The sequence below is a fragment of the Pseudophryne corroboree genome, chromosome 4, assembly GCF_028390025.1.
Source record: "Pseudophryne corroboree isolate aPseCor3 chromosome 4, aPseCor3.hap2, whole genome shotgun sequence".
In the NCBI taxonomy this organism is placed as follows: domain Eukaryota; kingdom Metazoa; phylum Chordata; class Amphibia; order Anura; family Myobatrachidae; genus Pseudophryne; species Pseudophryne corroboree.
Window position 1 is genome coordinate 29144797 of NC_086447.1, and position 19517 is coordinate 29164313.

Here is a 19517-nt window from a genome sequence, read left to right on the forward strand (position 1 = left end):
CATTAGAATAGAGATAGATAGATTAGATAGAGAGAGATTGTGCAGAGTCGCAGACAGAGTTAGTTTACCACAGTCAGTGACCAGTGCAGTTGCTAGTTAACTTTTATTTAATATAATATATCCGTTCACTTCTCTCTGCTATATCCGTTCTCTGCCTGAAAAAAAAAACGATACACAGCACAGTCAGTCACACAGTGTGACTCAGTCTGTGTGCACTCAGCTCAGCCCAGTGTGCTGCACAGTCATCAATGTATAAATTAAAAGCTTATAATTAATTGTGGGGGAGACTGGGGAGCACTGCAGGTTGTTAGCAGGAGCCAGGAGTACAATTATATTAATTAACAGTGCACACTTTTGCTGCAGGAGTGGTGACCAGTGCCTGACCACCAGTATAGTATTGTTGTATACTACTAATATCTCTTTAAATATCAACCAGTCTATATTAGCAGCAGACACAGTACAGTGCGGTAGTTCACGGCTGTGGCTACCTCTGTGTCGGCACACGGCAGGCAGTCCGTCCGACCAGAATTGTATTATTTATTATTATATACCTACCACCTAACCGTGGTTTTTTTTTCATTCTTTATACCGTCATAGTGTCATCCTAATTGTTACGAGTATACTACTATCTCTTTATCAACCAGTGTACAGTGCGGTAGTTCACGGCTGTGGCTACCTCTGTGTCGGCACACGGCAGGCAGTCCGTCCGACCAGAATTGTATTATTTATTATTATATACCTACCACCTAACCGTGGTTTTTTTTTCATTCTTTATACCGTCATAGTGTCATCCTAATTGTTACGAGTATACTACTATCTCTTTATCAACCAGTGTACAGTGCGGTAGTTCACGGCTGTGGCTACCTCTGTGTCGGCACACGGCAGGCAGTCCGTCCGACCAGAATTGTATTATTTATTATTATATACCTACCACCTAACCGTGGTTTTTTTTTCATTCTTTATACCGTCATAGTGTCATCCTAATTGTTACGAGTATACTACTATCTCTTTATCAACCAGTGTACAGTGCGGTAGTTCACGGCTGTGGCTACCTCTGTGTCGGCACACGGCAGGCAGTCCGTCCGACCAGAATTGTATTATTTATTATTATATACCTACCACCTAACCGTGGTTTTTTTTTCATTCTTTATACCGTCATAGTGTCATCCTAATTGTTACGAGTATACTACTATCTCTTTATCAACCAGTGTACAGTGCGGTAGTTCACGGCTGTGGCTACCTCTGTGTCGGCACACGGCAGGCAGTCCGTCCGACCAGAATTGTATTATTTATTATTATATACCTACCACCTAACCGTGGTTTTTTTTTCATTCTTTATACCGTCATAGTGTCATCCTAATTGTTACGAGTATACTACTATCTCTTTATCAACCAGTGTACAGTGCGGTAGTTCACGGCTGTGGCTACCTCTGTGTCGGCACACGGCAGGCAGTCCGTCCGACCAGAATTGTATTATTTATTATTATATACCTACCACCTAACCGTGGTTTTTTTTTCATTCTTTATACCGTCATAGTGTCATCCTAATTGTTACGAGTATACTACTATCTCTTTATCAACCAGTGTACAGTGCGGTAGTTCACGGCTGTGGCTACCTCTGTGTCGGCACACGGCAGGCAGTCCGTCCGACCAGAATTGTATTATTTATTATTATATACCTACCACCTAACCGTGGTTTTTTTTTCATTCTTTATACCGTCATAGTGTCATCCTAATTGTTACGAGTATACTACTATCTCTTTATCAACCAGTGTACAGTGCGGTAGTTCACGGCTGTGGCTACCTCTGTGTCGGCACACGGCAGGCAGTCCGTCCGACCAGAATTGTATTATTTATTATTATATACCTACCACCTAACCGTGGTTTTTTTTTCATTCTTTATACCGTCATAGTGTCATCCTAATTGTTACGAGTATACTACTATCTCTTTATCAACCAGTGTACAGTGCGGTAGTTCACGGCTGTGGCTACCTCTGTGTCGGCACACGGCAGGCAGTCCGTCCGACCAGAATTGTATTATTTATTATTATATACCTACCACCTAACCGTGGTTTTTTTTTCATTCTTTATACCGTCATAGTGTCATCCTAATTGTTACGAGTATACTACTATCTCTTTATCAACCAGTGTACAGTGCGGTAGTTCACGGCTGTGGCTACCTCTGTGTCGGCAGTCGGCAGGCAGTCCGTCCATCCATAATTGTATTATTATTATAATATATACCACCTAACCGTGGTTTTTTTTTCATTCTTTATACCGTCGTCATAGTGTCATACTAGTTGTTACGAGTATACTACTATCTCTTTATCAACCAGTGTACAGTGCGGTAGTTCACGGCTGTGGCTACCTCTGTGTCGGCAGTCGGCAGGCAGTCCGTCCATCCATAATTGTATTATTATTATAATATATACCACCTAACCGTGGTTTTTTTATACCACCTAACCGTGGCAGTCCGTCCATAATTGTATACTAGTATCCAATCCATCCATCTCCATTGTTTACCTGAGGTGCCTTTTAGTTCTGCCTATAAAATATGGAGAACAAAAAAGTTGAGGTTCCAAAATTAGGGAAAGATCAAGATCCACTTCCACCTCGTGCTGAAGCTGCTGCCACTAGTCATGGCCGAGACGATGAAATGCCAGCAACGTCGTCTGCCAAGGCCGATGCCCAATGTCATAGTACAGAGCATGTCAAATCCAAAACACCAAATATCAGAAAAAAAAGGACTCCAAAACCTAAAATAAAATTGTCGGAGGAGAAGCGTAAACTTGCCAATATGCCATTTACCACACGGAGTGGCAAGGAACGGCTGAGGCCCTGGCCTATGTTCATGGCTAGTGGTTCAGCTTCACATGAGGATGGAAGCACTCAGCCTCTCGCTAGAAAACTGAAAAGACTCAAGCTGGCAAAAGCACCGCAAAGAACTGTGCGTTCTTTGAAATCCCAAATCCACAAGGAGAGTCCAATTGTGTCGTTTGCGATGCCTGACCTTCCCAACACTGGACGTGAAGAGCATGCGCCTTCCACTATTTGCATGCCCCCTGCAAGTGCTGGAAGGAGCACCCGCAGTCCAGTTCCTGATAGTCAGATTGAAGATGTCAGTGTTGAAGTACACCAGGATGAGGAGGATATGGGTGTTGCTGGCGCTGGGGAGGAAATTGACCAGGAGGATTCTGATGGTGAGGTGGTTTGTTTAAGTCAGGCACCCGGGGAGACACCTGTTGTCCGTGGGAGGAATATGGCCGTTGACATGCCAGGTGAAAATACCAAAAAAATCAGCTCTTCGGTGTGGAGGTATTTCACCAGAAATGCGGACAACAGGTGTCAAGCCGTGTGTTCCCTTTGTCAAGCTGTAATAAGTAGGGGTAAGGACGTTAACCACCTCGGAACATCCTCCCTTATACGTCACCTGCAGCGCATTCATAATAAGTCAGTGACAAGTTCAAAAACTTTGGGTGACAGCGGAAGCAGTCCACTGACCAGTAAATCCCTTCCTCTTGTAACCAAGCTCACGCAAACCACCCCACCAACTCCCTCAGTGTCAATTTCCTCCTTCCCCAGGAATGCCAATAGTCCTGCAGGCCATGTCACTGGCAAGTCTGACGAGTCCTTTCCTGCCTGGGATTCCTCCGATGCATCCTTGCGTGTAACGCCTACTGCTGCTGGCGCTGCTGTTGTTGCCGCTGGGAGTCGATGGTCATCCCAGAGGGGAAGTCGTAAGCCCACTTGTACTACTTCCAGTAAGCAATTGACTGTTCAACAGTCCTTTGCGAGGAAGATGAAATATCACAGCAGTCATCCTACTGCAAAGCGGATAACTGAGTCCTTGACAACTATGTTGGTGTTAGACGTGCGTCCGGTATCCGCCGTTAGTTCACAGGGAACTAGACAATTTATTGAGGCAGTGTGCCCCCGTTACCAAATACCATCTAGGTTCCACTTCTCTAGGCAGGCGATACCGAGAATGTACACGGACGTCAGAAAAAGACTCACCAGTGTCCTAAAAAATGCAGTTGTACCCAATGTCCACTTAACCACGGACATGTGGACAAGTGGAGCAGGGCAGGGTCAGGACTATATGACTGTGACAGCCCACTGGGTAGATGTATGGACTCCCGCCGCAAGAACAGCAGCGGCGGCACCAGTAGCAGCATCTCGCAAACGCCAACTCTTTCCTAGGCAGGCTACGCTTTGTATCACCGCTTTCCAGAATACGCACACAGCTGAAAACCTCTTACGGCAACTGAGGAAGATCATCGCGGAATGGCTTACCCCAATTGGACTCTCCTGTGGATTTGTGGCATCGGACAACGCCAGCAATATTGTGTGTGCATTAAATATGGGCAAATTCCAGCACGTCCCATGTTTTGCACATACCTTGAATTTGGTGGTGCAGAATTTTTTAAAAAACGACAGGGGCGTGCAAGAGATGCTGTCGGTGGCCAGAAAAATTGCGGGACACTTTCGGCGTACAGGCACCACGTACAGAAGACTGGAGCACCACCAAAAACTACTGAACCTGCCCTGCCATCATCTGAAGCAAGAAGTGGTAACGAGGTGGAATTCAACCCTCTATATGCTTCAGAGGTTGGAGGAGCAGCAAAAGGCCATTCAAGCCTATACAATTGAGCACGATATAGGAGATGGAATGCACCTGTCTCAAGTGCAGTGGAGAATGATTTCAACGTTGTGCAAGGTTCTGATGCCCTTTGAACTTGCCACACGTGAAGTCAGTTCAGACACTGCCAGCCTGAGTCAGGTCATTCCCCTCATCAGGCTTTTGCAGAAGAAGCTGGAGGCATTGAAGAAGGAGCTAACACGGAGCGATTCCGCTAGGCATGTGGGACTTGTGGATGCAGCCCTTAATTCGCTTAACAAGGATTCACGGGTGGTCAATCTGTTGAAATCAGAGCACTACATTTTGGCCACCGTGCTCGATCCTAGATTTAAAGCCTACCTTGGATCTCTCTTTCCGGCAGACACAGGTCTGCTGGGGTTGAAAGACCTGCTGGTGACAAAATTGTCAAGTCAAGCGGAACGCGACCTGTCAACATCTCCTCCTTCACATTCTCCCGCAACTGGGGGTGCGAGGAAAAGGCTCAGAATTCCGAGCCCACCCGCTGGCGGTGATGCAGGGCAGTCTGGAGCGACTGCTGATGCTGACATCTGGTCCGGACTGAAGGACCTGACAACGATTACGGACATGTCGTCTACTGTCACTGCATATGATTCTCTCAACATTGATAGAATGGTGGAGGATTATATGAGTGACCGCATCCAAGTAGGCACGTCACACAGTCCGTACTTATACTGGCAGGAAAAAGAGGCAATTTGGAGGCCCTTGCACAAACTGGCTTTATTCTACCTAAGTTGCCCTCCCACAAGTGTGTACTCCGAAAGAGTGTTTAGTGCCGCCGCTCACCTTGTCAGCAATCGGCGTACGAGGTTACATCCAGAAAATGTGGAGAAGATGATGTTCATTAAAATGAATTATAATCAATTCCTCCGCGGAGACATTGACCAGCAGCAATTGCCTCCACAAAGTACACAGGGAGCTGAGATGGTGGATTCCAGTGGGGACGAATTGATAATCTGTGAGGAGGGGGATGTACACGGTGATATATCGGAGGGTGAAGATGAGGTGGACATCTTGCCTCTGTAGAGCCAGTTTGTGCAAGGAGAGATTAATTGCTTCTTTTTTGGGGGGGTCCAAACCAACCCGTCATATCAGTCACAGTCGTGTGGCAGACCCTGTCACTGAAATGATGGGTTGGTTAAAGTGTGCATGTCCTGTTTTGTTTATACAACATAAGGGTGGGTGGGAGGGCCCAAGGATAATTCCATCTTGCACCTCTTTTTTCTTTTCTTTTTCTTTGCATCATGTGCTGATTGGGGAGGGTTTTTTGGAAGGGACATCCTGCGTGACACTGCAGTGCCACTCCTAGATGGGCCCGGTGTTTGTGTCGGCCACTAGGGTCGCTAATCTTACTCACACAGTCAGCTACCTCATTGCGCCTCTTTTTTTCTTTGCGTCATGTGCTGTTTGGGGAGGGTTTTTTGGAAGGGACATCCTGCGTGACACTGCAGTGCCACTCCTAGATGTGCCCGGTGTTTGTGTCGGCCACTAGGGTCGCTAATCTTACTCACACAGTCAGCTACCTCATTGCGCCTCTTTTTTTCTTTGCGTCATGTGCTGTTTGGGGAGGGTTTTTTGGAAGGGCCATCCTGCGTGACACTGCAGTGCCACTCCTAGATGGGCCCGGTGTTTGTGTCGGCCACTAGGGTCGCTTATCTTACTCACACAGCGACCTCGGTGCAAATTTTAGGACTAAAAATAATATTGTGAGGTGTGATGTGTTCAGAATAGGCTGAAAATGAGTGTAAATTATGTTTTTTGAGGTTAATAATACTTTGGGATCAAAATTACCCCCAAATTCTATGATTTAAGCTGTTTTTTAGGGTTTTTTGAAAAAAAACACCCGAATCCAAAACACACCCGAATCCGACAAAAAAAATTCGGTGAGGTTTTGCCAAAACGCGGTCGAACCCAAAACACGGCCGCGGAACCGAACCCAAAACCAAAACACAAAACCCGAAAAATTTCCGGCGCTCATCTCTAATAAATATAACTCGCAATAGAACCACATAATAATTCTACCTACCCCAAATACTTTCCTCAATGATAGTATATTTAACTCTAAGAATACAGGATATCATTTGATCTAAGTTTATCATTTGAATCCTAGTGGTTACATTGTTGTCACATATGGTAAATGTGACACGTGAATTTTATTACATCTCCTAAGTGAGGTTCACTAGGTACTATTCCAGAATTATCTACAATTGCTGCTGTGGACATTAGTGGAGATGTCCACTCCTGCTTGCATATTACAATGTGAGCAGATAATTAACCCCATCCATATATAATCCAATTTTGTTAAGGAGGGGTAGTAGTGGCAATAGTGATATACATGTTAAATATGTAGGTATGATATCCCCTGCATATCTAGGTTCTCATTATGTAGGAGACTATTACAGTGGCTATTGACACAGCTGAGCTAATACTGGGAGTGAATACCCAGACTAATTAGATAGCTGATTCAGGACATTTGAATTTGTATTTCGTTTTTTCTGAACACATATAAGCTGTGCATGGTAGAGTATTTGACTCAGAACAAGAGTACATAACAACACCCACAGCACAGAGTACACTGGGAGTTGTAGTTAGCATACGCTGGAGTATTTGACTCAGAATAACAATATCTATACTATACAGGACACTAGGAGCTGAAAATTAACCACCCAAGTGTGGCTCCACTATTCATTGATAGGTACACCTAACGGATTTAGGTAGTTTCTGTAATCATCGGGGTGGACATATTTTAAATCTTTTCACTTTCTATCTTAGAGCACTCGATCTTTCTTATTTCTATCTGTCATTTTAACCATATATTTCGCTTGGCTGAATAAATAACGGCTTTTAATGACATAATAAAAGTTATATTTTAATTAAATCTTTCTTTGTGCACCTTACCAGTACAACCCCATTCTCTTTCTCTCTAACATATGTTACTAATTGGTTGTCTTAGGTAGCACCCCCAAAATTTATATATATATTCAACTAAAATACTATTGGGGTTCATGTGAGTGATTCATTTCACTTAATTAGTCTATAAATCAGAGAGTGCAGATTTCTTTCCCCATATTCTTTTGTTAGGACCACTCCTAGATGGGCCAGGTGTTTGTGTCGGCCACTTGGGTCGCTTAGCTTAGCCATCCAGCGACCTTGGTGCACCTCTTTTTTTCTTTGCATCATGTGCTGTTTGGGGAGTGTTTTTTGGAAGGGCCATCCTGCCTGACACTGCAGTGCCACTCCTAGATGGGCCAGGTGTTTGTGTCGGCCACTTGGGTCGCTTAGCTTAGTCATCCAGCGACCTCGGTGCAAATTTTAGGACTAAAAATAATATTGTGAGGTGTGAGGTGTTCAGAATAGACTGGAAATGAGTGGAAATTATGGTTATTGAGGTTAATAATACTATGGGATCAAAATGGCCCCCACATTCTATGATTTAAGCGGTTTTTGAGGGTTTTTTGTAAAAAAACACCAGAATCCAAAATACACCCGAATCCGACAAAAAAATTTCAGGGAGTTATTGCCAAAACGCGTCTGAATCCAAAACAAGGCCGCGGAACCGAATCCAAAACCAAAACACAAAATCCGGAAAATGTCCGGTGCACATAACTAATTTATATACCATCCCCCCTCCCCAGCACACATTTATATACGATTTCTCCCCCTCCCGAGCTCACATTTATATACCATTTCCCCCTCCCCAGCACACATTTATATATCATTCCCCCCCTCCCCAGCACACATTTATATACCATTTCCCCCCCTCCCCAGCACACATTTATATACCATTTCCCTCTCCCAGCACACATTTATATACCATTTCACCCCCTCCCCAGCACACATTTATTTACCATTTCCCCCCTCCCCAGCTCACATTTATATACCATTTCCCCCCCTCCCCAGCACACATTTATTTACCATTTCCCCCCTCCCCAGCTCACATTTATATACCATTTCCCCCTCCCCAGCACACATTTATATATCATTCCCCCCCTCCCCAGCACACATTTATATACCATTTCCCCCCCTCCCCAGCACACATTTATATACCATTTCCCTCTCCCAGCACACATTTATATACCATTTCCCCCCCTCCCCAGCACACATTTATTTACCATTTCCCCCCTCCCCAGCACACATTTATATATCATTCCCCCCCTTCCCCAACTCACATTTATATAACATTTCCCCCCCCTCCCCAGCACACATTTATATACCATTTCCCCCCTCCCAGCACACATTTATATACCATTTCCCCCCCTCCCCAGCACACATTTATATATCATTCCCCCCCTTCCCCAACTCACATTTATATAACATTTCCCCCCCCTCCCCAGCACACATTTATATACCATTTCCCCCCTCCCAGCACACATTTATATACCATTTCCCCCCCTCCCCAGCACACATTTATATACCATTCCCCCCTACCCAGCACACATTTATATACCATTTCCCCCCCTCCCCAGCACACATTTATATACCATTTCCCCCCCTCCCCAGCACACATTTATTTACCATTTCCCCCCTCCCCAGCACACATTTATATATCATTCCCCCCCCTCCCCAACTCACATTTATATAACATTCCCCCCCCCTCCCCAGCACACATTTATATACCATTTCCCCCCTCCCAGCACACATTTATATACCATTTCCCCCCCTCCCCAGCACACATTTATATACCATTCCCCCCTACCCAGCACACATTTATACACCATTTCCCCCCCACCCCAGCACACATTTATATACCATTTCCCCCCTCCCCAGCACAAATTTATATACCATTCCCCCTCCCCAGTACACATTTATATACCATTCCCCCCCTCCCCGGCACACATTTATATACCATCCCCCTTTCCCAGCACACATTTATATACCACCCCCTCTCCCCAGCACACATTTATTTACCATTTCCCCCCTCCCCAGCACACATTTATATATCATTCCCCCCCTCCCCAGCTCACATTTATATAACATTTCCCCCCCTCCCCAGCACACATTTATATACCATTGCCCCCCTCCCAGCACACATTTATATACCATTTCCCCCCCTCCCCAGCACACATTTATATACCATTTCCCCCCTCCCCAGCACACATTTATATACCATTCCCCCTCCCCAGCACACACTTATATACCACCCCCCCTTCCCAGCACACATTTATATACCATTTCCACCCCTCCCCAGCACACATTTGTATACCATTCCCCCCTCCCCAGCACACATTTATATACCATTACCTCCTGCCCATCACACATTTATATACCATTTCCCCCCACCCAGCACACATTTATATACCATTTCTCCCCCTCCCCAGTGCACATTTATATTCCATTCCCCCCCTACCCAGCACACATTTATATACCATCCCCCCTCCCCAGCACACATTTATATACCATTCCCCCCCTCCCCGGCACACATTTATATACCATCCCCCTTTCCCAGCACACATTTATATACTACCCCCCCTCCCCAGCACACATTTGTATACCATCACCCCTCCCCAGCACACATTTATATTAGTGATGTGCACCGGACATTTTTCAGGTTTTGTGTTTTGGTTTTGGATTCGGTTCCGCGGCCGTGTTTTGGATTCGGACGCGTTTTTGCAAAACCTCACCGAAAATTTTTTGTCGGATTCGGGTGTGTTTTGGATTCGGGTGTTTTTTTCAAAAAACCCTAAAAAACAGCTTAAATCATAGAATTTGGGGGTCATTTTGATCCCATAGTATTATTAACCTCAATTACCATAATTTCCACTCATTTCCAGTCTATTCTAAACACCTCACACCTCACAATATTATTTTTAGTCCTACAATTTGCACCGAGGTCGCTGTATGGCTAAGCTAAGCGACACAAGTGGCCGACACAAACACCTGGCCCATCTAGGAGTGGCACTGCAGTGTCAATCAAGACAGGATGGCACTTCAAAAAAATTGTCCCCAAACAGCACATGATGCAAAGAAAAAAAGAGGCGCACCAAGGTCGCTGTGTGACTAAGCTTAGCGACACAAGTGGCCGACACAAACACCTGGCCCATCTAGGAGTGGCACTGCAGTGTCAATCAAGACAGGATGGCACTTCAAAAAAATTGTCCCCAAACAGCACATGATGCAAAGAAAAAAAGAGGCGCACCAAGGTCGCTGTGTGACTAAGCTAAGCGACACAAGTGGCCGACACAAACACCTGGCCCATCTAGGAGTGGCACTGAAGTGTCAAGACAGGATGGCACTTCAAAAAAATTGTCCCCAAACAGCACATGATGCAAAGAAAAAAAGAGGTGCACCACAGGTATAGAATGTAGATGGATAGTATACTTAATGACGACACAGAGGTAGGTACAGCAGTGGCCTTCCGTACCGTACTGCTATATATAGTATACTGGTGGTCACTGTGTCAGCAAACTGCAAAACTAAGATGCACCACAGGTATAGAATGTAGATGGATAGTATACTTAATGAATGACGACACAGAGGTAGGTACAGCAGTGGCCTTCCGTACCGTAGTGCTATATATAGTATACTGGTGGTCACTGTGTCAGCAAACTGCAAAACTAAAATGCACCACAGGTTTAGAATGTAGATGGATAGTATACTTAATGAATAATGACACAGAGGTAGGTACAGCAGTGGCCTACCGTACTGCTATATATAGTATACTGGTGGTCACTGTGTCAGCAAACTGCAAAACTAAAATGCACCACAGGTATAGAATGTAGATGGATAGTATACTTAATGAATGACGACACAGAGGTAGGTACAGCAGTGGCCTACCGTACTGCTATATATAGTATACTGGTGGTCACTGTGTCAGCAAACTGCAAAACTAAAATGCACCACAGGTATAGAATGTAGATGGATAGTATACTTAATGAATGACGACACAGAGGTAGGTACAGCAGTGGCCTACCGTACTGCTATATATAGTATACTGGTGGTCACTGTGTCAGCAAACTGCAAAACTAAAATGCACTACAGGTATAGAATGTAGATGGATAGTATACTTAATGAATGATGACACAGAGGTAGGTACAGCAGTGGCCTACCGTACTGCTATATATAGTATACTGGTGGTCACTGTATCAGCAAACTGCAAAACTAAAATGCACCACAGGTATAGAATGTAGATGGATAGTATACTTAATGAATGACGACACAGAGGTAGGTACAGCAGTGGCCTACCGTACTGCTATATATAGTATACTGGTGGTCACTGTGTCAGCAAACTGCAAAACTAAAATGCACCACAGGTATAGAATGTAGATGGATAGTATACTTAATGAATGACGACACAGAGGTAGGTACAGCAGTGGCCTACCATACTGCTATATATAGTATACTGGTGGTCACTGTGTCAGCAAACGGCAAAACTAAAATGCACCACAGGTATAGAATGTAGATGGATAGTATACCTAATGAATGACGACACTGAGGTAGGTACAGCAGTGGCCTACCGTACTGCTATATATAGTAAACTGGTGGTCACTGTGTCAGCAAACTGCAAAACTAAAATGCACCACAGGTATAGAATGTAGATGGATAGTATACTTAATGAATGACGACACAGAGGTAGGTACAGCAGTGGCCTACCGTACTGCTATATATAGTATACTGGTGGTCACTGTGTCAGCAAACTGCAAAACTAAAATGCACCACAGGTATAGAATGTAGATGGATAGTATACTTAATGAATGACGACACAGAGGTAGGTACAGCAGTGGCCTTCCGTACTGCTATATATAGTATACTGGTGGTCACTGTGTCAGCAAACTGCAAAACTAAAATGCACCACAGGTATAGAATGTAGATGGATAGTATACTTAATGAATGACGACACAGAGGTAGGTACAGCAGTGGCCTTCCGTACCGTACTGCTATATATAGTATACTGGTGGTCACTGGTCAGCAAAACTCTGCACTGTACTCCTCCTATATAATATTAATTATAATGGTGGTCCCCAGTTACCACAATAAAGCAGCACACTGAGCACAGATATGGAGTGTTTTTCAGGCAGACAACGTATACTGGTGGTCACTGTCAGCAAAACTCTGCACTGTACTCCTGCTATATAATACAGCTGCTCCCCAGTCCCCACAATTAAGCAGTGTGAGCACAGATATATTATGCAGCACACTGAGCACAGATATGGTATGGAGCGTTTTTTTCAGGCAGAGAACGGATAAAAACTGGTGGTCACTGATCAGCAAAACTCTGCACTGTACTCCTCCTAACAGCTGCTCCCCAGTCCTCCCCACAATTAAGCAATAAAGCAATCAAGTTCAACAATAACCGGAGAGGACGCCAGCCACGTCCTCTCCCTATCATCTCCAGTGCACGAGTGAAAATGGCGGCGACGCGCGGCTGCTTATATAGAATCCGAATCTCGCGAGAATCCGACAGCGGGATGATGACGTTCGGGCGCGCTCGGGTTAGCCGAGCAAGGCGGGAAGGTTCGAACCTGCCTCAGACCCGTGTAAAAAGGGTGAAGTTCGGGGGGGGTTCGGTTTCCGAGAAACCGAACCCGCTCATCTCTAATTTATATACCATCCCCCACCTGCCCAGCACACATTTATATACCATTCCCCCCCTCCCCAGCACACATTTATATACCATTCCCCTCTCCCCTCCTCAGCAAACATATATATACCATTCCGCATCTCCCCAGCACACATTTATATATGATTTCTCCCCCTCCCCAGCACACATTTATATTCCGTTACCCCCCTCCCCAGCACTCATTTATATGTCATTCCCCCCCTCCCCAGCTCACATTTATATACCATTTCCCCCCCCTCCCCAGCACACATTTATATGTCATTCCCCCCTCCCAGCACACATTTATATACCATTTCCCCCCCTCCCCAGCACACATTTATATGTCATTCCCCCTCCCCAGCACACATTTATATACCCTTTCCCCCCCTCCCCAGCACACATTTAAATACCATTTCCCCCCTCCCCAGCTCACATTTATATACCATTTCCCCCTCTCCCCAGCACACATTTATATACCATTTCCCCCTCCCCAGCTCACATTTATATACCATTTCCCCCTCTCCCCAGCACACATTTATATACCATTTCCCCCTCCCCAGCTCACATTTATATACCATTTCCCCCTCTCCCCAGCACACATTTATATACCCTTTCCCCCCCTCCCCAGCTCACATTTATATACCATTTCCCCCCTCCCTAGCTCACATTTATATACCATTTCCCCCTCCCAAGCTCACATTTATATACCATTTCCCCCTCACCCCAGCACACATTTATATACCCTTTTCCCCCCTCCCCAGCACACATTTATATACCATTTCCCCCCTCCCCAGCTCACATTTATATACCATTTCCCCCTCTCCCCAGCACACATTTATATACCATTCCCCCCCTCCCTAGCACACATTTATATACCATTTCCCCCCTCCCCAGCTCACATTTATATACCATTTCCCCCTCTCCCCAGCACACATTTATATACCATTTCCCCCTCCCCAGCTCACATTTATATACCATTTCCCCCTCTCCCCAGCACACATTTATATACCATTTCCCCCTCCCCAGCTCACATTTATATACGATTTCCCCCTCTCCCCAGCACACATTTATATACCATTTCCCCCCTCCCCAGCACACATTTTTATACCATTTCCCCCCTCCCCAGCTCACATTTATATACCATTTCCCCCTCTCCCTAGCACACATTTATATACCATTTCCCCCCTCCCCAGCTCACATTTATATACCATTTCCCCCTCTCCCCAGCACACATTTATATACCATTTCCCCCTCCCCAGCTCACATTTATATACCATTTCCCCCTCTCCCCAGCACACATTTATATACCATTTCCCCCTCCCCAGCTCACATTTATATACGATTTCCCCCTCTCCCCAGCACACATTTATATACCCTTTCCCCCCCTCCCCAGCACACATTTTTATACCATTTCCCCCCTCCCCAGCTCACATTTATATACCATTTCCCCCTCTCCCCAGCACACATTTATATACCATTTCCCCCCCTCCCCAGCACACATTTATATACCATTTCCCCCCTCCCCAGCTCACATTTATATACCATTTCCCCCTCTCCCCAGCACACATTTATATACCATTCCCCCCCTCCCTAGCACACATTTATATACCGTCCCCCCACCCCAGCACACATTTATATACCATATCCCCCTCTCCCCAGCACACATTTATATACCGTCCCCCCCTCCCAGCACACATTTATTTACCATTTCCCCCCTCCCCAGCACACATTTATATATCATTCCCCCCCTCCTCCTCAGCAAACATATATATACCATTCCGCATCTCCCCAGCACACATTTATATACGATTTCTCCCCCTCCCCAGCACACATTTATATTCCGTTACCCCCCTCCCCAGCACTCATTTATATGTCATTCCCCCCCCTCCCCAGCTCACATTTATATACCATTTCCCCCCCTCCCCAGCACACATTTATATGTCATTCCCCCCTCACAGCACACATTTATATACCATTTCCCCCCCTCCCCAGCACACATTTATATACCCTTTCCCCCCCTCCCCAGCACACATTTAAATACCATTTCCCCCCCTCCCCAGCACACATTTATATACCATTCCCCCCCTCCCTAGCACACATTTATATACCATTTCCCCCTCTCCCCAGCACACATTTATATACCGTCCCCCCTCCACAGCACTCATTTATATACCATTCCCCCCTCCCCAGCACACATTTATATACCATTCCCCCCTCCCTCCCTTAGCACACAATAATATACCAGTTTCCCCATGTGTGTCAGCAGCAGAATTTGCCTGAATGTCTGCTCCTCCAGTAGGTATGGCTGCCTGCTTGATCTGCTGGGCTGGCTTCTCCTCTTCTCATGGTAGATTCTAAATCCTAGTGACCTAAGGGACCTGTGACGTCAGGGGCGGAGCAAGGACAGCAGGATACTACTTTCAGTATCCATGCCACCATTCACGAGCCACCGGCAGTGGCGCATGCAGGGAGGGGTTTCTAAGTACCCAGGAACCCCCTTTGAGGGACCAAACATTTATTTTCCTGCTGTGGTCCAGACGGCCGGCAATTGTAGCCTTGTGGCTATATGTCGCGATTCGCGGGTCTGTCGGGAGGGGGCGGGGCCATTATTACGAGATTCTCATCTTTTTGAGTCATATTGGCTACTCCCCCTCAATGACTACCTGCAAATCACGGCATTTAGCCACGAGTGGGCGGGTCTACAGTTGCTAGACCAATTATGCCATGGGGGCTTATTGATGAAACGTGCTCCAGTCCAGCCCTGCATTAATGACAACTGCAGCATCCTCTTCCTTCAGGACAGTGCAGTTTCCAAATGTAAGTGTACTGTATATGGTGTGTAATTGTGTATATGTGTATGTGTGTGTATATGTATGTGTTCCATGTGTGTATTTATGTGTACGTGTTCTGTGTACTGTATGTATATTTATATATATCTATATATGTATTGATGTGTTCTATGAGTGTGTGTACTGTATATATGTATGTTTGTGTGTTCTATGTGTGCATTTGTGTGTATGTGTTCTATATAATATATGTATTATATATAGTGATGTGCACCGGAAATTTTTCGGGTTTTGTGTTTTGGTTTTGGATTCGGTTCCGCGGCCGTGTTTTGGATTCGGACGCGTTTTGGCAAAACCTCCCTGAACATTTTTTGTCGGATTCGAGTGTTTTTTTTACAAAAAACTCTCAAAAACAGCTTAAATCATAGAATTTGGGGGTCATTTTGATCCCATAGTATTATTAACCTCAATAACCATAATTTCCACTCATTTCCAGTCTATTCTGAACACCTCACAATATTATTTTTAGTCCTAAAATTTGCACTGAGGTCGCTGGATGACTAAGCTAAGCGACCCAAGTGGCCGACACAAACACCTGGCCCATCTAGGAGTGGCACTGCAGTGTCAGACAGGATGGCACTTCAAAAAATAGTCCCCAAACAGCACATGATGCAAAGAAAAAAAGAGGTGCACCAAGGTCGCTGGATGGCTAAGCTAAGCGACCCAAGTGGCCGACACAAACACCTGGCCCATCTAGGAGTGGCACTGCAGTGTCAGACAGGATGGCAGATTAAAAAAATTGTCCCCAAACAGCACATGATGCAAAGAAAAAAAGAGGTGCAATGAGGTAGCTGTGTTAGCTGTGTGACTAAGCTGAGCGACCCAAGTGGCCGACACAAACACCTGGCCCATCTAGGAGTGGCACTGCAGTTTTCTAGCGAGAGGATGAGTGCTTCCATCCTCATGTGAATCTGAACCACTAGCCATGAACATAGGCCAGGGCCTCAGCCGTTCCTTGCCACTCTGTGTCGTAAATGGCATATTGGCAAGTTTACGCTTCTCCTCAGACGCTTTTAATTTTGATTTTTGGGTCATTTTACTGAACTTTTGTTTTTTGGATTTTACATGCTCTCTACTATGACATTGGGCATCGGCCTTGGCAGACGACGTTGATGGCATTTCATCGTCTCGGCCTTGACTAGTGGCAGCAGCTTCAGCACGAGGTGGAAGTGGATCTTGAACTTTCCCTATTTTACCCTTTCACATTTTTGTTCTCCATTTTTTAATGTGTGGAATTATATGCCAGTAACATATCAATAGCAATGGCCAACTACTATATATACTGCGCAAAACTTAAATGCACCACAGGTATGGATGGATAGTATACTTGACGACACAGAGGTAGGTAGAGCAGTGGCCTACTGTACCGTACTGCTATATATTATATACTGGTGGTCAGCAAAATGATGCACTGTCCTCCTACTATATATATACTGTGCAAATCTTAAATGCACCACAGGTATGGATTGATAGTATAATTGACGACACAGAGGTAGGTAGAGCAGTGGCCTCCTTTACAGTACTGCTATATATTATATACTGGTGGTCAGCAAAATTATGCACTGTGCTCCTACTATATATACTACAATGCAGCACAGATATGGAGCGTTTTTCAGGCAGAGAACGTATAATACTGGTGGTCACTGGTCACTGGTCAGCAAAACTCTGCACTGTACTCCTCCTATATAATACTGGTGGTCCCCAGTCCCCACAATAAAGCAGTGTGAGCACAGATATTTGCAGCACACTGAGCATATGGAGCGTTTTTCAGACAGAGAACGTAGATATTTGCAGCACACTGAGCACAGATATTTGCAGCACACTGAGCACAGATATTTGCAGCACACTGAGCACAGATATTTGCAGCACACTGAACATAGAAACTGAGAGGACGCCAACCACGTCCTCTCACGATCATCTCCAATGCACGAGTGAAAATGGCGGCGACGCGCGGCTCTCCTTATATAGAATACGAATCTCGCGAGAATCCAACCGCGGGATGATGACGTTCGGGCGCGCTCGGGTTAACCAAGCAAGGCGGGAGGATCCGAGTCTGCTTGGAACCGTGCAAAAAAGGGTGAAGTTCGGGCGGGTTCAGATCCCGAGGAACCGAACCCGCTCATCACTAATTATATATATATCTACATGTGTGTGTATTATGCGCACACGAACACACTCGTGCGCACATAGAAGTAACACCCCCCCCCCCCTTCCACATTAATCCTGTGTTTACCCCTGAGGGGGGGTATCCTGTGCGCAAGATCTAGAGTGATGAGATACACATAATGAATGTAACTGCAGATGATATATGGGGACAAGCATAGGTAAACGCAGGGGGGGATTTCCAGTTGCCCGATGTTCGGCACAGTGGGAAATTGCGGATTGCATTTGGAAACCCCCCTCTAGAAATCCTGCGTTTGCCCCTGACTGTACCCGAAGTGTCGCGAGCAAAGCGAGCCCGGGAGGGTGCATTTCCGGACCCTTTGCCGAACTTGCTTCTCCCCTTCTCTAGCATGTCACGTTGGTCCAATGTCCCTTAGCCCACTAGGAAATAGACACAACCCTCTTCTCATGTCTTAAAGATCCTCCAGTGCACTCACATGTGCACACGTGACGTCCTGTTCCTGCCTAATGAGGAAGCAAGCTCAGCAGAGCAACGAGAGTTGTCTGCTCGACTTCTGCAGTCTCAGCACAGTGCAGAATGTGGCTGCAAAGGAAAAATAAAAGTGCCTGGGCCCCGCGGAATGTCCACTGATGGGAGGGGACTCAGGGGAGAGAGGGGGGATGAGGGGCAATGGGGGACTGGGGAGGGGGCGGGCACCTGCTGAAGACTGCAGTCTCTTTAGTGACAGGGGGAGGGAAGGGGGTGGGGGCGACGCTGCTGCCTGTCTGTCATCCAGATTGACAGGTGCAGCGGGGAGGAGCCGAGAAGTGAGGGAAGGTGGTAAGGTCCCTGAAACCGGAGATCAGACTGAGGAGCTTCTGTTTATGCTGCCACCCCCGCTGCTGCTTGTCAGTGTGACAGGCTGTGGCAGCTGGCAGCAACACTGGAAAGCCAGGTGTAGTAGCAGAGCGGAGAGAGCGCCTTCGATGTGCGGCGCCTCCCTGCTTTGCTGAGCGGGTGGGAGTAATCAATCTGTTTCTACTTTGTTTTTTTTTAAAGTCCTCGTAAAATGACCCAAATATATAGTTATATTATACCCATTTTATGCACCCCAAATTTAAGTTTTGCATGTACTTTGCTGGAAAAAAATTATTTTCTTTAATTTTTTTTTCTAAATGCATATAACAGTCATTTGACCCAATTTAATACCAGAAATACTTTTATAAAAACCAGCAATAGACTACTAGCTATTTTGGGGGGTACAGGTAATTTTACCCATTTTTCACTTTTCACTGCCAGCAACAATTTTTGTGGTAATCCCATTTTCGTGAATTGGCAATTGAATAAGCAAATTGCGAGAGCGCGCATACCCGC